Source organism: Corvus moneduloides, chromosome 3, assembly GCF_009650955.1.
Source record: "Corvus moneduloides isolate bCorMon1 chromosome 3, bCorMon1.pri, whole genome shotgun sequence".
In the NCBI taxonomy this organism is placed as follows: domain Eukaryota; kingdom Metazoa; phylum Chordata; class Aves; order Passeriformes; family Corvidae; genus Corvus; species Corvus moneduloides.
Genome location: NC_045478.1, coordinates 15,146,595 through 15,164,522, shown reverse-complemented (window position 1 = coordinate 15,164,522; position 17,928 = coordinate 15,146,595). Strand labels below are relative to the sequence as shown.

At 44.3% G+C, this 17,928-nt stretch overlaps 1 protein-coding gene across 2 annotated transcripts in view; it reads left to right on the top strand.

Moving 5' to 3' along the window:
- HPCAL1 (hippocalcin like 1) overlaps positions 1-17,928 on the top strand; it is a 64,047-nt gene that overhangs the window by 24,800 nt on the left and 21,319 nt on the right. Inside the window, exon 1 of one of the 2 annotated variants that reach the window (XM_032104289.1) lies at positions 12,998-13,058. The exons of the other annotated variant lie outside the window; for it this stretch is intronic. The gene's annotated coding sequence lies outside the window, so the exon portion shown is untranslated. Of the gene's footprint in view, positions 1-12,997; positions 13,059-17,928 lie in introns of those variants that run through there. 2 annotated transcript variants of the gene reach the window in all.

Below are 17,928 nucleotides of genomic sequence, written 5' to 3'. Positions count from 1 at the left end.
TCATATTTCACTTTCTCCCTGTCATGAGATGTCATTTAAAAGCTGAATGTTGAAATGCTTTCTAATATTTCTAGGAGCCCTATGAGACTAAGCAGAGGTTAGGAAGGATGTGATGGAGGGTGGGCTGGAGGTCCAGAGGTCTCCTGACAAGTCAGGGATGTAGAGCACAGCTTTCAGAACCTGACAAATTCTCTTGCGAACATCACCAGCAATCCTGGCTCTCTGCAGGCTTTGGCTCTTCTGTGAGACCTCCATAACACAGTACTCTTTCCACCACTTTTCTTGTTTGCCTCCATAGTCCTAACCACAAATGTGCCTTCTGTGGGCAGTTCTTTGTGGAAGAAGAGGGCTGTCTAGTTGTGGCGACTTCAGCCATATTATCCTCTTCCTAGGGATCATATTCTCTTCTTCCTAGGGAGTATGCTTGAGTCAGGAGAGAAGAGTGGAAGAAGGGTTATATTAACTAAAACATGAACATGTGAACAGATGGCTGACCTCTGTAACACCAAGAACTGTTTAATTTTAGAAATTTTCAGGCTGTTTCAAGTTTGTTGTGCTCCTTACAACCATCTGAGCATAGATGCACAATGATTTATTAGCTTACTGCAAAGCTTTGTTGTTTAATTTCCCTGCCTGTTTAATTTTTAATTTGAAATACTGAGCTTTAGGTGGAATAAGCAGGATCCTGGATCATCAATGTGATTGGCTCCCTTTGTGACAACTTCCTTTAAAGCACTGGAAGGTGAGGGAGAAGAGATATTCCCGGTCATGGTGGAAGGAGCTCAGCTCCTCTGCTTTTCTCACTTCCCCAGCATGCTCAGCCCTAGCACAGACAGGGACCATGGAACAGTTAATTGTGGGCAGGGAGGAGACAGATGATCATCCTGGCCCAAATCACTTAAACATCTTAAGAGTCTACCCTTGCCTGTCTGAACGAGCCAAGTAATCTTTCAGTGAGCTGCAGAACTGAGCACTGAGTTATATATGGTACAAAGAGAGAGATGACACAGAGTGATCAAATTCCCCTATCCTACCTCTACCACAGCAAAAGCTGTGCACCATTTGCTTGCTTAATGGTAGAAGAACATCACCGTTGGAAGAAAATTGTTTCTGGCTAGGGGGGTTCTCATCCTCTGGAGGCTTTTAGGTCAGGGTTATCTATCTTTTGAAAACAAGTGATACAGGCCAAATGGGTGGTGGCTGGCTGCCAAAATTCTTGGAGAAATTATTTGAATGAAAAGGTATTGGACTAGATCAGTGGTTCTCAATGCTTTCTGGGAGATCTCAGCAAATTCCCAGGAACTGTGCTTCTGACACTTGTGTGGCAATTTGAAAGAGCAGTATCTGCATGGTGACCACACATGAAGTCTTTGGTGCTGTCCTGGAGACCTGATGGGATGAGTGATGCCAAGGGTCCCATCTGGGATTCAGAGAGTCAACACTGGAGTAATAAGTGTGAAGCACTTGAAAAATGTCTTTATAAGGAGTGTACCATGTTAGTCTACCAAAAAATGAAAGAAAAAATAAATCTGTATTAGTGCAGCAAGTATTTCTTTTATAGACATCTGGCTTATCACTATGGTTGGCTTTTCTTAATTACTGCTAATGCTTCTGAAGGCTGTGCAGTTGGAGATGGAATGTGGCTGGCCTAGAGTCAGGGCACAGCAGCTTTTATTGGGGCCGCTTGGAGACAGACCATCTGCAAAATGTATTTATTTTTTTCCTTGGTTGTCTTCTCTAAATAAAAATGTGATGCTGTGAGAACGTCCATTCCATCCTATTGCTACACTGCACCAAAGATGCCATTTTCTGACAAATTGTTTTTGAAAGTTATATTTGGCAAATGTCTGTTTACTTAATTCCTGTCCTGTCATTCCTGCTTGTCCGTGAAAGCCGAATCTCTTTGCATGCAAACTCAGCTGTAGCTCAGTTCAGAGCATTCTTTAAACTGTAGTTGCTTTTTACTCATTTGATTTTTTTTTAGCTCTCTTCCTCTGGCAATGGAGGAACTGCAGGTACTTCACGTCTGATGGAGGCAAATCCAGCGCCTGCCGAGCCGAGGGCTGTTAGAGAAGGTGAGACAGTTGTGTGGTCAGGGTTCCTTGCCACCGCAAGTGTTGGAGCTTCAGCACCCTTGGCACCCTGTAGCTATCACACAGGAGTGTAACCAGGATTAGCTTTGCAGGAGTGAGTATCTTCTGCCTGCAGAAAACCACGTGAAAGTCCTGCTGGCTTAGGTCTTTAGCCAGCAAAGGAGACTTCATCCTTACCTTCAACAAAATTGGCTTGTCAGGAGAGCGCTTGGAAGAAGTAGCTTTTTTTCTTTTTCTTTTTTTAAGAAAAGTAATTTCCTTGGGCTTGGTGCCCTCTCTGAAGTGAACTTAGCTGCTCGGGACATTGGGTTTTGTTCTAGAAATAAAATAGTCCTTCATCATAGAGCTCTATTCAATACTGTGCTGTTCAAATCACTGGGGAAAAAGGGATAGTCCCTCTGTGACACTGATTTTATAACTTTTTTTTTTAAACTGATAAACTTAAGGCTTTCCCTGAAAAAAGTGAGCTTAAGCAAGGCATAACATGTTTTCCCCGTAGTTACAGTGATGTAATCCAGCTTTGGTCACCCTTGCCTAGCAGTGGGTGTTTCTGGAGGAAGGTAGAGCATAGGGACTGCAGTTAGAAAGGCAAATGCAATTACAAGAGCAAACAGTTGTTAATATTCTATAAAATTGGTACTCATTGCTCTCAGGTTCACCTTCCTTGCCTTAAGGTTTTCTCTTTAGAAGCAGTTTCTGTAAATACCATCTCTTCCTTTCCCCTTGGAGAGATCTCAAATATCTGGGCTGGAATAAGTGTCTGGGTAATCAATAAATTTTAATCTACATGATGGGGATTTTCTCCTTTAAGTTGGTTCTTTCTGTGCTGGAGAAAACATGTCTAAAGCAAATGTAAAATGAAGAAGGGTTATATTTGACTTGACTTGCTGTTACTATATGCGCTTATAATTTTGCAATATGAATGTCTTCCAAAACAATTATAGTTATTACAAGATTGACACTCAGTGATTAATCTACTACCAGACAGCCAGTGCAGTAGTGTCTTTGAAACAATTTTTGAGCCTCTTCCCTGCTGTTCTTTCCCTGCAAATCTGATTTCAAGATAAGCCAATGACCATAAAATGTGATATGTGGCCTGGCTCTTTTTCAATCTCCTCCTTTGCTTCAGCATTGTGCTTCTGTCTTGCACTGAAAAGTATGTAATGAAAGTATCTGAAGTCTGCCCTCTGCCAGAACATCCAGTCTTGTATTTCATTTGAGGCATATGCTTAAATTATCTTGGGGCTGGCTGGATTTATTTGTACACTTAAGTGCATGCTTAATCTGGGTGAATAATGATACTTGAAAGATTTTGTTGATGGGAGTCACAAGTGGTTTGGTTTGTGTTAGTGGCATAGGTGCAGAGCATGTGAAAATATTCATTGATCATCTCATTGTCTGGAGCAGTCCTTGTAATGAGAATACCTGCTTATATCCTGGTTTTCTTCTCAGAAGGTCTCTGCTTTTGGCTATGTAGTGTAGAGGGAGAGCTTCCCATGCTTAGTTGAGCTGAATCTGCAGCTGAATTTAGGGAGGTGACAAAACACTGTAAAATCCAATAGTTTGTGAGAGAAAAGACAAGACCACAGAAAAGATTCCAGTTTGGTTCTTCATGCATTCTGTAAACTTGTACATTTTTAACGTTTTTACAGCTACAAGTCATAACACTTGCGTGTTGTGCTGCATCAAGACTGACTCAGAGGAGTCTTCCAACACCTGTTGATGGTGTGGACCTGCTTATGTGCTAGTTCTGGTTTTAATTGTCTTGCTGTTTAAAGAGATGTCCTCAAACGTGACCTGAGGTTAGAGGTTAAGCTGTTCCTCATTACTCTGAATAGCAATGATACATTTGGTTGTATGCCCTGTTGAGCCGACTTGGAGTCGATGAGCAGAAGTGGCGCTGGGCATAAGTCATGGAGTTACTCACAGCTTCTTAATCTTTTCCTTAAGTTGTTTTGTTTAATAATACAATGTAATAATAATTCTGGACAATAATAGGTTTGCTTCTCTGGCTTGTGTGGTGCCAATTCTGTTGTTGCAGAGGTTTTGTGTTTGCTCTCGATAAACATCAGGCACAAAGGCAGTTGTTGTGTGCATGGTTGACCATGACTTGCTGAAGCTATAGCAGATTTTGTCTGCACTTGGAAATATTTTCTTGTCCCTTAAAGGCAACTCTGTGCTCTGACAGCAACGCTTTCATCGGAGAATGAGAAAATTTTAACACTGGCTCCTACTGCTCAGCTTTCTCAGGTACATGAATCACCTTTCTTAATTCCGTATAGTGGAAGAAACAGTCCCGAAGTGCTTACAAATGATGTTGTTTGCATTTGCTCAGGATGCTGAAGTTTGGGAGCGAGCTCCCAAAGAGATCTGTGCTATGTTAAGGTTATTCAGAGCAAAGCTTCTTTTTGGTCTTAATGCGTTTGCTACTGAATTTTAGTATGTAAACGTGAGACAGACTGCTCCAACCCAGCAACAGATTATTATTGTTTTGGTGGGATAACTTTGGTGCCTCTTCAAAAATGACTCAAATGACGAGTGCTTATAAATAAGCAGTCTCCCCTCCTCTCAACCTTCAAGTGTGGGAGACCAGTGCTGAAGTCAAAAAAGGGATGCAAGGGGAGAACCAAGAGCACCCTTGTCTCTGGATGCTGTGGGATGAGGCTATACATGGCAATTGATACCATTTAATCTTATTTTTAAGATATTTTTCTACACACATCATGACACTCTCTCATCATCCTGTTGTTTAGGTTGTTCTGTGAACTGGTTGTGGTCACCATGTTTCAAAATAGCAGATTTCATGAGGCTGTGTTGATTGCAAGGCACTATCTCCTGTTGCTGCAGCGAGCAGAAAGTAGACTTCAGTCCAAATAAACTGCTCCCCTCTTGGGTGCTTGCCCCTTGGGCTGTTCACACCACCTTGACTAGAAACTGCCACACTCAGTTTCAACTTGACCACGGGTGTTTAATAGTTTGAAGGGGTTTTTGTCAGTGCTGTGGGTTTATTTTTATCATCTGCTGTTCCCCATCCTGATGCAGTACAGTATAAGCTCCTCTCCCTTCTTGTGCTTTTAAGATACATCAGCCAAGTGCTACTAGTTTCCACTTTCCTTACTCTTTTTTTAAAATTTGCATCATTGAAGAGCATTTTGATCTTTGCTCTTTACTTTTATTTGCATGATCTAATTCACTTTGACTTGGGCAATTTCTCTTTACCCCTTTGTTTCCTGACCTCTGACACAGCTCTGTCTTTGATGAGCAGCTCTTCCTTCCTATTCCTTGCATACACTCTGCTTAGTCCTAAAAACCCCCTTTTTAGTGATTTTTTTTTTTCTGTAGTTGATTGGGACTCATTCTGCAGATATCTCCCCTACTTTGTTTGGGGTTGATCAGTACAATTTTTTTTTTTTTTTTCATCTTTGCCATACAGATATTCTAAGGTTCTCACAAGTGTGTTCTTGAGCACCTTCTTCCAGTTGGCTTCCATGTCGAGTTCCTTAGAGTCCTCAAAGCTTATGGGAAATTGACAAGATGAGTTTTTGTGTTTCCCTAAATCACCTCCCCATGATTACAATCGCCTCCAGAGTTGCTTTCACTGAGCACTTATAGCTACTTACAGTGTCTAAATTAGAATTGCCCTTTTCTAGTTCAGCAGCTGGAGGATTATAATTGTTGTCTTCTGCTTCCAGGAATATCTGTGGTCAGCTCTTTACGTTAATAGTGGGTTCTTCAGTTGAGTATTTTGGGAAGTTGCAGTCCCACAGTAAGATAAGCCCTGCTGGCACTTCTGTCTTGCTGTGGACCTTGCAGTCTGCACTGCACTGCCATGCAGACTCTATAGGGTGTAGGATAACCTGTGCTGTTGTCCCTCCTTCTTCCAAGCAGTGTTGACCCCATACCACTGCTGTCCTTTGGAGTTTCTTATTCTGCTCCGTGAGTTTTCTCTTGCAGTGCCCTTTCTCCTGGTATCAGTATGTTAATCCGTGCTCTTGTTTCTTATTCATCATCTGTGGATTCTGGCTAATTGTCTAACATCCTATCTAACTGCTGCTATTAGTGTTCATATGCTCTTTGCTCTCCTAAGTTTGGATAATATGTGCTTTTTTTGTCCACATTTACCAATCCCCCTATTTGTTTATTAAAACCAGATGTGGGAATTAAATTATTTTCCTGATTATCCTGTCTCTAGAGGTATTTTTTTTCTGTAGGTTAAAGCTCCTGGCTGTGCCTGCTGTGATCACAGAAGGACGTGCCTCATCTACAGAGAAATGTGCTTTTTTCCCATGAATGCCTTCTGGTGGTGAAACACCCTAAAACTTCCCTTCCAGTATCAGCTCTTGAACCATATGGATGACATTAACTTGTAATAGCTTTTCCTTCCTGTTGTAGCATCAAAAGTCCTCAGGGATGGTGCTCAGAGTCTAAGCCTGGTCTCCTCAGACTCTCTCTATAGCCTAGAGGGAGGTAGACACCACCAGAGAGCATCTAAAATAGGCTCCTGCTCCAAGTTGCTTTCCTGGTCTACCGGCAGAAAGACTATCCTCTTCTGGGCTAAATTTAGTCCTGAGCCTGGTTCATGCCTGTGGCTGAGTTTTTCATCTGCCCACTGAGACCAAGAGCCCTTTTCTTACTGGAAGGCCAGAGATAAATCTCTGAGGGAAAAAGAAACTAGAATACTCGTGATAAGAAGAATCAAATGAAGTGATGTAAATATACAGAGAGCTGAGGACAGTACAGTGGAGCAACCAGGGGACACAGGATGGAAAAGGAGATGAGGAAGAAGAATCAGATCTCCAACAGGCTGTGGCCTTGCAATCAGAAGCAGCTGAAAGACTTTGCTGGTGCAAAGACATCTTGCATCATCTCTCCAAACAGGAAAAATGAAGTCCAGATTGCTGTGTCTAAAGAATTATTTTTTTATTTGCCATTAAGAGGGTAGACACAAAATCAGATTTCCACTCCGAGTTGTCTTGTATTTTTAGCCTGTGATTGGATTGCAAATGCACACTGGATATTTACATTTCTGGAAGCAGACTCTGGTGCTGTTGTCTTAACCAGGATCCAAGTTAATTTGCTGAGCTTCCAGATGGGAGCCATTCGTTTCTCTATTACACATTTGCAGGAATGCTTAATTTAATCTAGATTTTCTAGCTCAGTAATTTGCCTATTTTAACATTCAAGCACTTTCCCTATCTCTCCTTCTGTTTTTTTTTTCCTTACCCTTGAGCTGAATTATCCACTGTGCAGAATAAAGAAACTGAGTTTTCCAAAAGGATCCACCTGTCCATCATCCATCCAGTGTGGAAGCTCTTGGGAAGATGATTGTCCTTCCATCTCCTACAAAAGGTTTCCTAAGAGGTGACTAAGTGCAAGACATAGCTGGTAGAGCCTCTTAGCCCTGTTTCGCTTGGTTTGTTGAGGTTCATTACATTTTGCTATCTTCTTTGTTTTAAACTATTTAATGATCACCTTATTCTGGTCTAGTCCTTGTGCTGAATATAGATATTGCTACACTATTGGCTCTTTCTCTGTTGTGGGTAGATAAGGATATTTGCAGGAGGAGGTTCATAATTTTCCTTAGCAACATTCAGCCTCCAGTGCATTGAGTGGTTTGTGATTGTATTATAGCCATTTCTTTAATGAAATTTTGAACTACATGTCTCTCTTGCAATCACTTCTGCCTGGGGTTCTTAGATAGCTATGCAAGCACTATGTGCATCACTGCCGTGGTGTACAGAGCATACTGAAGGAGCAGATGAGGTGCGGACAAGTTATGTTAGCTCATGAACCAGCTCTTTTCTTCACTGCTGCATTTTCCATAACAGCTAAGACTGGTAGGAAAAAATGATGCACTATGTTCTAGCTACTTTAGTTTCAGAATGAGTGTATTGAACCAGTTTGAGGTCAACTTTATTATTTCTTCTTCTTGTGTTACAAATTCCCAGTGCTCCAAATAGCCAAATGTCATTCCAGAAAAACACAGAAGTGCTGCACGGAGAGTTTGCATCCCTAAGCCCTGGAGACACAGCATGCCCAGGGTGACAGGCACAAATGAGAGCTCATCTTGAGCAGGTCGGGTCAGCACTGTGCAATACTTAGCACGTGGATGGACAGGTACAATTGCCCTGCGTGGTTCCTGTGTTGCTTGTAGTGATGGTGCAGTTGAAAGAAGCTGGGGTTGGCAGGAAATATGCAATAGGCAACTGTCCTATGTCATTCCTTGCTGAGGAAAGTTGCCTGTGAGGCAGTGATGATGGGAATGACATGTTCTTCATCTGTATGACATAAAGTTTTGCTGCCTCCTGGTCTGGGACTCAGGCCCCAAGGTGCTGGGATAATGTTTTCAGCCAGGTGGTGCCCAGCCCTTGCAACTTCGGGGCAAAGTGGGGTAGCTGGCTATGCAGTCAGGTACTTAACTGGGGCCCTTGGTACGAGTACCTTTTGGGCGTGAAAGGATCAATATTGGCTTTCTCCATAGCAGATCACTGGACAGGTTTTGGAGTGCTTTATCAGGTGATGGAAGTGATGAGGCAGGGCTGGGTGAAGCGATACTCTGGTTGTACCCGGAAAGGCGGGCATAGGCTCGGCAGCGCAGCCCATCCTTGGATCCAAGGACAGGGCATACATCTTGTACAGGCTCAAAGGGTCAGGGCAAAACCTGGACATGATTCCCAGCACCAGTGGCAAGCTGTTAAGCACCATAAAGGCAAAGATAATGTAGTGGAAATGTTACAGTAAAAGATTATTTGGTTAACAGTTTTCAGGTTAGCCTGTTAGGTTAACAGACAGTAACCCAAACAGGGTGGGCTTTCTTTAGGAGGAATAAAGTAGCATAAGAGATGTTTAAATTCTTGTCTTACATATTTGTTTGAAGACAATAATGAGCCATTAGTGGGAGAACTGGTTTAATTTACTTACAGGAACTGAAATGACATGATATTCTTGAGTAGGAAAATAGTATTTTACATTATTTGATATAAAAATGATATTATATTTTATTAGAGCATTGTTTTTTACCTTTCTCTACCACTGTAAAAAGGATGAATATAAAAAAGAAATAAATTGAGTTTGTAGTAAGTTCTGAAATGCAGCTGGGAGGTAAGCTTGTTGCGTCTAAAAGGCCATCATGGAAGTTTTCTCCCTATTGTGGTGTGCATGCAAACTCATTCTGACCCTCTAGGAGTTTCTCAGAGTCTTTTCCTGCCTTAGTGTGATCAGGACACTGAAACATGGGATTATCCCCTATGCTCCCCCCAGTCACAGTGGTATGCGTGTGTTGTGAAAATGGCTCAGCAAGGCTGCCCTGCAGCAGCCCAAGCTGGTTCAGGCTACCTAGGAAATCCTATTAACTCAGCAGTGTCAATACAGTGTGCACAACTTTGGTGCAGAGGGGACTATTTATAGCTTCAGTAAGAGTATTGTGTGCACAGGGTTTTTCTTTCACACCTAATAAAGGGACCTTGACAGATTCACTGTCCTCTTTACCTGCTCAGCAGCTCGGGTGCCAGACCTCTGAGAGCACCAGTGTTTTTGCTGGAAATCCTGGTCATATTCTAAGACCAGCTGAGGGCCACTGTGGAGGAGGAGGTCGTGATTTTCCACCTGCCTCTCTGCACAACATCTCCTCTTCTCCTGACTCACTGGGTTCAGCTGTTTGACTCCTGGGCATGCAGTGCCCTGCTGTCACCATGAGCCTTACTGTGGGAAGAGGAGGGGTGCCATATGTATATGTCAGTGATGTCGTTAAATTTCTGAAGCTCTTCTCCATGATGAGTGAGCTTTGTGAGGTAAAGTGTGTAGGATCAGGAGGTTGGAGGGACAGAATGTGGCAGAGCTTTAGGGTCAGTTAACAAGGCAAGGTACTTAGTCTTCATGGGAAAGATGATTTATGCACCCCATCAGCAGTGTCAGTTCATGGATTTTTCAGGTCTGCCTGGGGCGATAGGAAGGATTCACCTATAAGAAGTTTCTGGGCTGGGATAATCCAGCAGTGGAGCAAGAACCTTCTTTGTGAGTGTGTGTTCACACTGCAGTTTGAAGCTTTGGCATTTGGCAAGCACAGTAAAGGTATGTCAAGGAATTTCCATTGATTAGTTTTAAAATAACATAGCATTGAGTGGAGCACAAAGAACAAAGATGAACATGTTGCTTCCAGCAGCTGGCCTGGGCTGGGGTCCCCCCACTGCTTCCAGCCCCCCAAGATCCTGCCACAAAGTGCAGTCCAATGTGTTAACAAAGTATATGAGCTTCCTACAGGCTTACTGCATCACATCAAGTGAGTTGATTAGAGAGACTCTTGATTTTACTGGGTTTTTATATTCTTATTGGGAGCCATTTGTCAGTCTGCACAGAAATCTGATTAGCTGAGAATTGCTGTCTCTCTGGTATATGTTGAGCCATAAAGTGAAGGATGCAGCAATAAACACAGTCAGCTGGGCTGCCGGAGAAATCTGTAGGATTCTTTGGAGGCTGGGAAAGAGAGGTCTTGACACTTAAATGCTTTTCCTTTGGGAACTTGACGGTGTTTGGCATGAGGGTTCTGTGCCAGCATTCCTTGAGGCGGCTGGCAGCCCGTTTCAGCCCTCTGGTGCTGCTCTGTGGGGTGTCTGTGCCCACCCCTGTGGTGAGACAAGAGGGAGCTGCCTTGTTATGGGTGGTCTTGTGTGGGAAGGGAGCAGGGGGCTGCTGTTACTGCAGTTTCAAATCCACCCCGTTGGCAGGGAGGTGAGGCAGAGCCTCAGGCAGTGGGAAGGGGAATATGCTGCTTCTGCAGAGCAAGGAAATTGTAGCTGGCTGTGGTGCTTCTGCAATGCTTCCTAGCAATAAGCACACTGCTCCTTGCACGGTGTGGTTGGTTAATTAAGTAGCTTTAAATTCAAGTCTCCTTCAGGAAATGGGGCACAAGATAAGGCTTTCCCTTCGCCCAGCAAATACACCTCCCCATCGCTCTGCGTAAAATAACCTGCAGTTCTTCAACAAGGGAAAAATTAAACTTGGTACCAGGCACCTTGGTGCATTTTCAGAGGGTGTTCATTGGGCACTGTAAATAATTGGATAAAGCATGAACAAGGTGGCTAATGACACCTGCAACAACCAAAAGTGAGCTGTTTTGAAAACCAGTTTGGCTGGTTGAGATGGGCCAAGAGGGCTGAGCAAGAGTGAAGCAAGGGATGGTTGTTAGCTAACGTAATCTGCTGTCCTAAAGCCAACATCTTACCATGTGTTTGTTAGGCTGGACTGGGAGAAGACGTTCCACTTCAGCTCTGCTTCCTAAAATATACAAAAAAATGTTTGCCAGCTTTTCCAGAAGGTTTTTGAATTAATTAATGTATCTGCAGGGCTGCATTGAATCTACTTTTCATCCTAGTTTAGAAGAACACGTAGTAGTTGGAGTGACCCAACCATCTTAGCTTCCACCTTTTTATATTCACAAACATATTTTTCTTGTTGAGGTTGTGGAGCAAAGCTTGTATCTTCAAGTCTTGTAATGCTTGAAGATGTCCAGTCCATCCTTGAGCTGCTGTGCAAACTCACCAAATTCTTCTTGTCTTGGAGGTAAAAGTCAGTGCGGAAATATTAAAATTGAGGCAGATGCCTTCTTATTGATTTCCAGTGCCTTATTTTATCTCTCAAGTTTTCATCAAAACAAATGGCTTACACTTGCTGTCCAAGCAGTATGGTATCCAGCAGCAGTGAGGACATTTTTCTGCCTAGGATGAGGCACTGCCAGCAATGTCAGGGTGGTGCAGAGCGGGTGTGGCATTTGCAAATGATCACTCATAGAGCCGGTGCTGTGATTAATTAGTGTCTTCAGAGCTCTGAAACAGGCATTTTTGTACTAATAATGTTCATGTCTAAGTGGCACTCTGCTGGTATGGAGTTGCTCTTTGCACAGGAGTTGAAAACAGGTAATTTTGCTATTAGAGCCTGAATGTGTAGCCTCATCAGACTGTGGGCACAAACTGGGTCTTGTGTTAATGTATTTGCTTCTTGAAGGTTTTTGTCTCTTTGATTCAGAGGTCTTGCTGCTCAAGGTGTAGGTATGTGTGTACTGACCTAGTGCCCCCCTTCCTTTTAAAGAAAGTGAAATTTCAATAGACATTTTGGAAAAAACGGGGGATCTTTCAACTTTTTATTTTAACTTTGAGGGAAGCTTAAGTGCTGTACCAAAAGTTCCCATGGTGAATGGGTAGTCTCCTACTAGCTCCAAAAATTCAACCTGTAGACTGCAAAACTACCAGCTGCTGGGAAACCCTTTAACTCTTTCCACCTGCCTGCACCTCTGAAACTAAAATTTGGGGCGTCACTTGAGATCCTGTAACTTATTTATATGATGTTACAAGCAATGATGTCTGAGGAGCTGCAGAAGGGAAGCAAGAGCCAACTTCTGGTTAGTAGGGATTCAGAGCTGTGCTTTAACTTGTGGGAGGGGTCTCATAATCCCACACTATCTCTTCTTTCTCCAAAGCTTTGGAAGTGTGAGCTGCAACTTCTGCCAGTGCTCCTGGATGTCCTGGATGGTTTTGGGGAGGAAGGGAAAGGGGGAGACAGGCTGAGAGCAGAGTCACCCTCACTGAGCTCTCTCTGCAGGCTTTGCCTGCTTTGTGGAGAGACTTAATTCAGAGTTATTTTGCCAGTGTAGGAACAGGGATACTGAGGGGTGTAATGGAAATCTGTGGGGTGATGTCTGCTCTACATCATTGCCCAGGAATTTTGAGTGTTGGAAGGATGCAAAATGTAAAACCCGTCACTGGGTGGAGTTAGTGCGAACATGTGGTTTATGCATGTGGTTTAGCTTTTTATTTACGGGAGGAAAAAAAAGTTAAAAATAAACTGCTGGCTCGCCTCTACTTCCTGGTTCACACAGGGCTGTGAAGGAGCAGCTGAAGGGATGGGGTGGCCAGTCCAGCCTGGAGACCCCCCTGCCTGAGCCCAGGGCATCTGGAGGGGTGAGGTGAGGGAGTGAGTACAGGGCAGCCACTGAGGAGTGGGGCTGGTGATGTGGGGCTGTCCCTTCTCTGGGTTCCGGGGGGTGACACTGCAGTCAGCTGGTGTCTGTCTTGCTTGGGGTGCTGCGCAAAGTCCCTCTACACCCATAAATATTTGTTGTGGGGCAAATGTTTAGGTCCTCCATCAGTCCCAAGTGTATGTTTTGTCAGTGAGGGAAGGGGTTGGCTTTAAACCCTAAACCCCAGAGAGTAGTTAGGAGGTCTGGAATGGCTTAGAGGTCTAGGTGAAATGGGTGAACAAGCAGGGAAATAGTGAAGCCATCAAAAATGTATAATGTGATGGCAGCCCCTTGTGCTGATGCAGCAGTGTGGCAGTAGGGTGGTGTAACTGGCACCAAAACTGGGCCTGAGAGCCACTGGGCACTGTGTGGCACCAGCTGTGCCAGCTGCACAGGGCTTCGCTCTCCCAGCAGGGAGGAACAGTGGGTGCTGGGGTGGTTTGCTGAGCCATTTCTGGGAGAGCTGCAGGGAAGGGAGAAAGACATCTCCTGGCTGAAGGGATGGTGGAGCTGTGCTTGTCAAGAGCTGCCCTGGGAGTTTATTTTTGCATGAAGGATACTACATTTTTTTTGTTTTGTTTGTTTTGAAAGAAAACTTAACGATACGGTGTAGGCAATGCACAGGTGATTAAAATGTTCATAATGCTAAAACATTTATGAATAAGTTGACGAAAGCAATAGGAAATTGCATCATTTTCTCTGCTCTTTAGAGGCAGGATTGAAATTCCCTGAGGTTGTGGTCAGTAAGGTGTTGTGGAGCCTGGTTCTGGTCCAAGCTGCCAGTAGGGACATTTATGTTATCCATGTGAGCTAAATTTGCTTTACTCTACCTTGTTTGAGCCTCCACGAACCTGCCTCACTTGTCTTAAATCCAGAAGCTAATGATTTGGAAAGATTGGTCTGACAATCCTAAATTTTATCAGTGATTTCATGTCATTAGTCCTATCAATGTCTCTGTATTTACATTGTGTATTTATACTTCACAGCTTGGTAGTTCTCAGAGGCTTAGAAACCTCCTGGAAAAATTTGCACCAAGCAGTGAAGCAACCTGATGGGGGAATCAGTGGCTTTTGTCCTTTGTGATCTCAGTTTTCTGGCCTGTTTCAATGTATTTTTCCACAGCTTGCAGGAGCTTGCAGGTTCAGCTATGGGCTGGTGGAGTAGTATCAGGAAGGTGTGGGCTTGCCAAGTAGTGGCTTGCACATCTGGGGTGGCTAATGAGAAGCATTTTAAAGACATTATAGGATAATGGATATTACATCTGTGTGTAAAAGGTACTTTAAACAGTGCCTGGAGGAGTTGCAAGTTGCCCATCTAGCTGGCAAACCATCTGAATGTCAGAGCTGCATGGGGAAGCATCTTGCCATGCTTGGGACATTTCTGAGCAAGAATAAAGTTGATGGATGTAACTTTGTGGAAAGAGAAACGTGGCTGGTGTGGTGCAATTAGGCAATCTGGGTTTCTTTCCACCTACTTTTTCCCAAAAGAGAGTACCAGCCCTGGTGGCTCTGTCTCTGCTGTAAGGCCTTGGGCTGTGGCCATTGAGCACCAAAGCTCCCAGGGAAGAGATGCTCCAAGGGAAGAGGTGCTCCTGCATTGACTGGAACGGTGGCACGAGGGCCGGGTGTTTGTTTAGCAAGGGCTGCCATCACCTCATCCTTGCTGCTGTTGCAGCCCAGGGATGGCTTATGGCTTTTTGTGATCTGCAGGTTGTCCATCTGCTTGGTTTGCCTCAGGGGAAAGAACTGATTCTAGCACAGGGATGCTCTTCGGTGTATCTGGCAGTTTTAACTCCCCTTGAATTTTGTGACTAATTGCTGTAGCAACTGAATTTGGTGTCTGAAGGCAGCGCTGCAGTCATGCATGATGGGAGGGGACAAAACTAATTTTTCTGTTTAGCTCCCTTGAACACTTCTTTTAATCTGGCCCATTTGGCCAGTTTTGTTGTTGGATGTTTGGTTGGGTTTTTGATATTTTGAGCTGTGTATGTGTTTGTGGCTTTGTTGTTCTTAGGAAAAAATAATAATCTTTTGTCTCTTTAGTGTAATGTAATTAGATGGCAGAGCAAGCTATTGCATGGCTCTGGCTAAAGCTGTGAAAAAGTATTTTTAACTTCATGCTGTTGTATGAAGGGTTTTCCTTTTTCTGCCATTATGATGCTGACTGCCCTTTTATATTTTAGCATCTGTTCCTGTAAGAATGTGGAAGGAAATGAGCTGGCTCAGCAGAAACTGAAACCCAAACTAATCTCACGCTGTAGTAAATGCTCAATAGTCTCATTGTCCGTGGGCACTTCAGCAGCAAATCCAGGGGGGAAAAAAGCAAAACCAGCATTAAAACCTGAAATAGATGGCAGAGAAAGCACCAAAGCCCTGTTGTTGTTTTCCCCAGCATCCCACGGGCTCCACTCTTGTGCCCCATGAGCAGAAAGCCCAGCAGCAAAGCACTGCGTCTGTGGCTCGGGGTGTGGGGCTGGGTCCTGCCGCCCGGGTGCTGGAGCCTGGCTTGTGTCACCTGCCCCAGCAGCGGGGCAGCCGGCTCCTGCCAAAGCTCCTTATGAGCTTTGCCAGGCTGGCTGCCACGCGTCCCGCAGAGTCCTCCCGTCCTTTCACCCCGTGCTTCCCCGCTTACATAACTGGCTTAGGTATTACACTCCCTGCCCTCCTTGCCACTCCTGCACCACTCAGCCTCTTTGTTCCAATAAATAGCTCTTCAGCCAAGTCACTCCTTAGGTGAGGCTGGAAGTGTTTTGAGGCAGAGGCACCAAGTTTACATTCTTGCCTATTTAATTTTGCAGATCTGTTTCATACCTAAACTCACTGGGATTATTTAATGAAAGTATATGGAGAATAACATTTCTCATTAAAAAAAATCCTGATAGCTTGTGAACCCATGGTGCTTTCTCTGGTCAGAAACTGAAAGTGAAATGGATTTTTTTAAATTGCTTTATCAGACTGAGGGAAGTGTAGAGATTAGTAGAGCATACACAGAAGGAAGTAAAGCAGCTCTTGAGTGTTTTAATAATCTGAGTAGTTAATATGTTTAGTATGAGTTGTCACTGAACCTTCAGTTTGGCACTTAGGGTTTTAGTTTGTTAAATACAAATAATAAAGCATGGAAATGGAGTTTCTAACTATTGTGGTCCATAGCTGTGCATACATTCTTCATTCCCTCAGGCAGGATTGCTCAATCCATGTTGGTATTCCTCAGCTGAACTTTTCCATGCAAGGTGTTGACATGTATGAGGGAGGTGTTCCTGCCCCTCTACTCTGATGAGACCTCACCTGGCCACTGTGTCCAGCTCAGGAGCGTTCAGCACAGGAAAGGACATGGACCTGTTGGAGCGAGTGCAGGGGGGGGTCATGAAGATGGTCACAGGGATGGAGCTCCTCTCCTATGAGGAAAGGCTGAAAGAGTTGGAGTTGTTCAGCCTGGAGAAGGCTCCAAGGAGACCTCATTGCAGTCTTTCGATACAAAGGGGCTTATAAAAGAGATGGAGAAAGGTGGGGTATTTTCAGGGGCCTGTAGTGACAAGACAAGGGGTGATGGCTTTAGACTGAAAGTGGATAAGTTTAGATTGGATATAAGGAAGAAATTTACTGTCAGGGTGGTGAGAACCTGGAAGAGGTTGCCCAGAGTTGTGGATACCCCATCGCTTGAAATGTTCAAGGCCATGTTGGATAGAGCTTTGAGCAACCTTGTCTGGTGTAAGGTGTCCCTGACCATGGCAGGGGGTTGAACTGGGTGATCTGTAAAGGTCCCTTCTGACTCACACTGTTCTGTGATTATGTGATTATTTCATTGTGATCTGGTGCCAAAATTTGCATTTGTTTACTGGCAAGGGCTGATATTTATACTGTACTTTAACAATTGTTGGCACTACTGCTTGATGAAGGTAAGCAAAATTCCTCTGAGTGGAAAAAATGTTCTTGCAAGTTTAAGACATGAGACCTCTAATATTTTCAGTCAGGGTAAATTTAATGATATTTAATGGACTGGGAGGCAGCAGTAGGAAAAAGGACCATAACCTTTTGAGAGAGAGGAAGCACATATTTTCTGGTTTTGGCTTGCCAAGCACTGCCATTTATCAGGCAGCTCCTCTGTCTCTAGCCCATCTTTAGACCTGCTAAGGACTGACTTGAAAGGACTCTCCACCTCATCGGTGCCGGGTGATGTTTGCTGCTGCAAAATGTGTTTCTGCAGCCAGCTGCCTGGCAAAGCAGGGAAGTCCCATCATCTACCTTTCAGCTTAAATTACCCACTTTTTGGCACAGCAACAGGCTCTTTTTGGCCCCGTCCATGGTGCCTGGCACAGCAGAAGCAAGATCTCAGCTGCCACTGCTCTGCATCACAGCAGGAGCCCTCCAGCATCCTGCTTTTTTGTTGGGGCAGCCACTGGCAGGTGTGATCCCCCTTGCAGAGCTGGAGCAGCAGGCTTTGCCACTGGTTAACCTTAATTTGTACTAGCCTAAGATGTGCTCCTAGTGAAAAAATGGGAGCTCCCACTGCTTCTATGGATGCTTGAAACCAGGCTACTCTTGTCAAATGTAGCACGGTCTGGTGTGTGTGCATGCCATGGATTTCTCCTGGAAAGCTGCAGGCTTGGAAGTGCTGGTAGCAACAGCAGCAGCAAGAAATTGGATGTGTTTTAGTGGGGTTATTTGTGGGTAGAGAGTGGCGCTCTGTTTTTGAGGAGCTCTGTAAGCTTTGCCTGAGGTGCTCCCAGCAGCCCCTGGGGGTTCGTGGTGCAGCCTCCAGGAATGTGCTGCTGCAGCTTCCTCCCTGCTGGAAAGGGCAGTGTTGGTGGAGAAGCAGTCGCTTTCC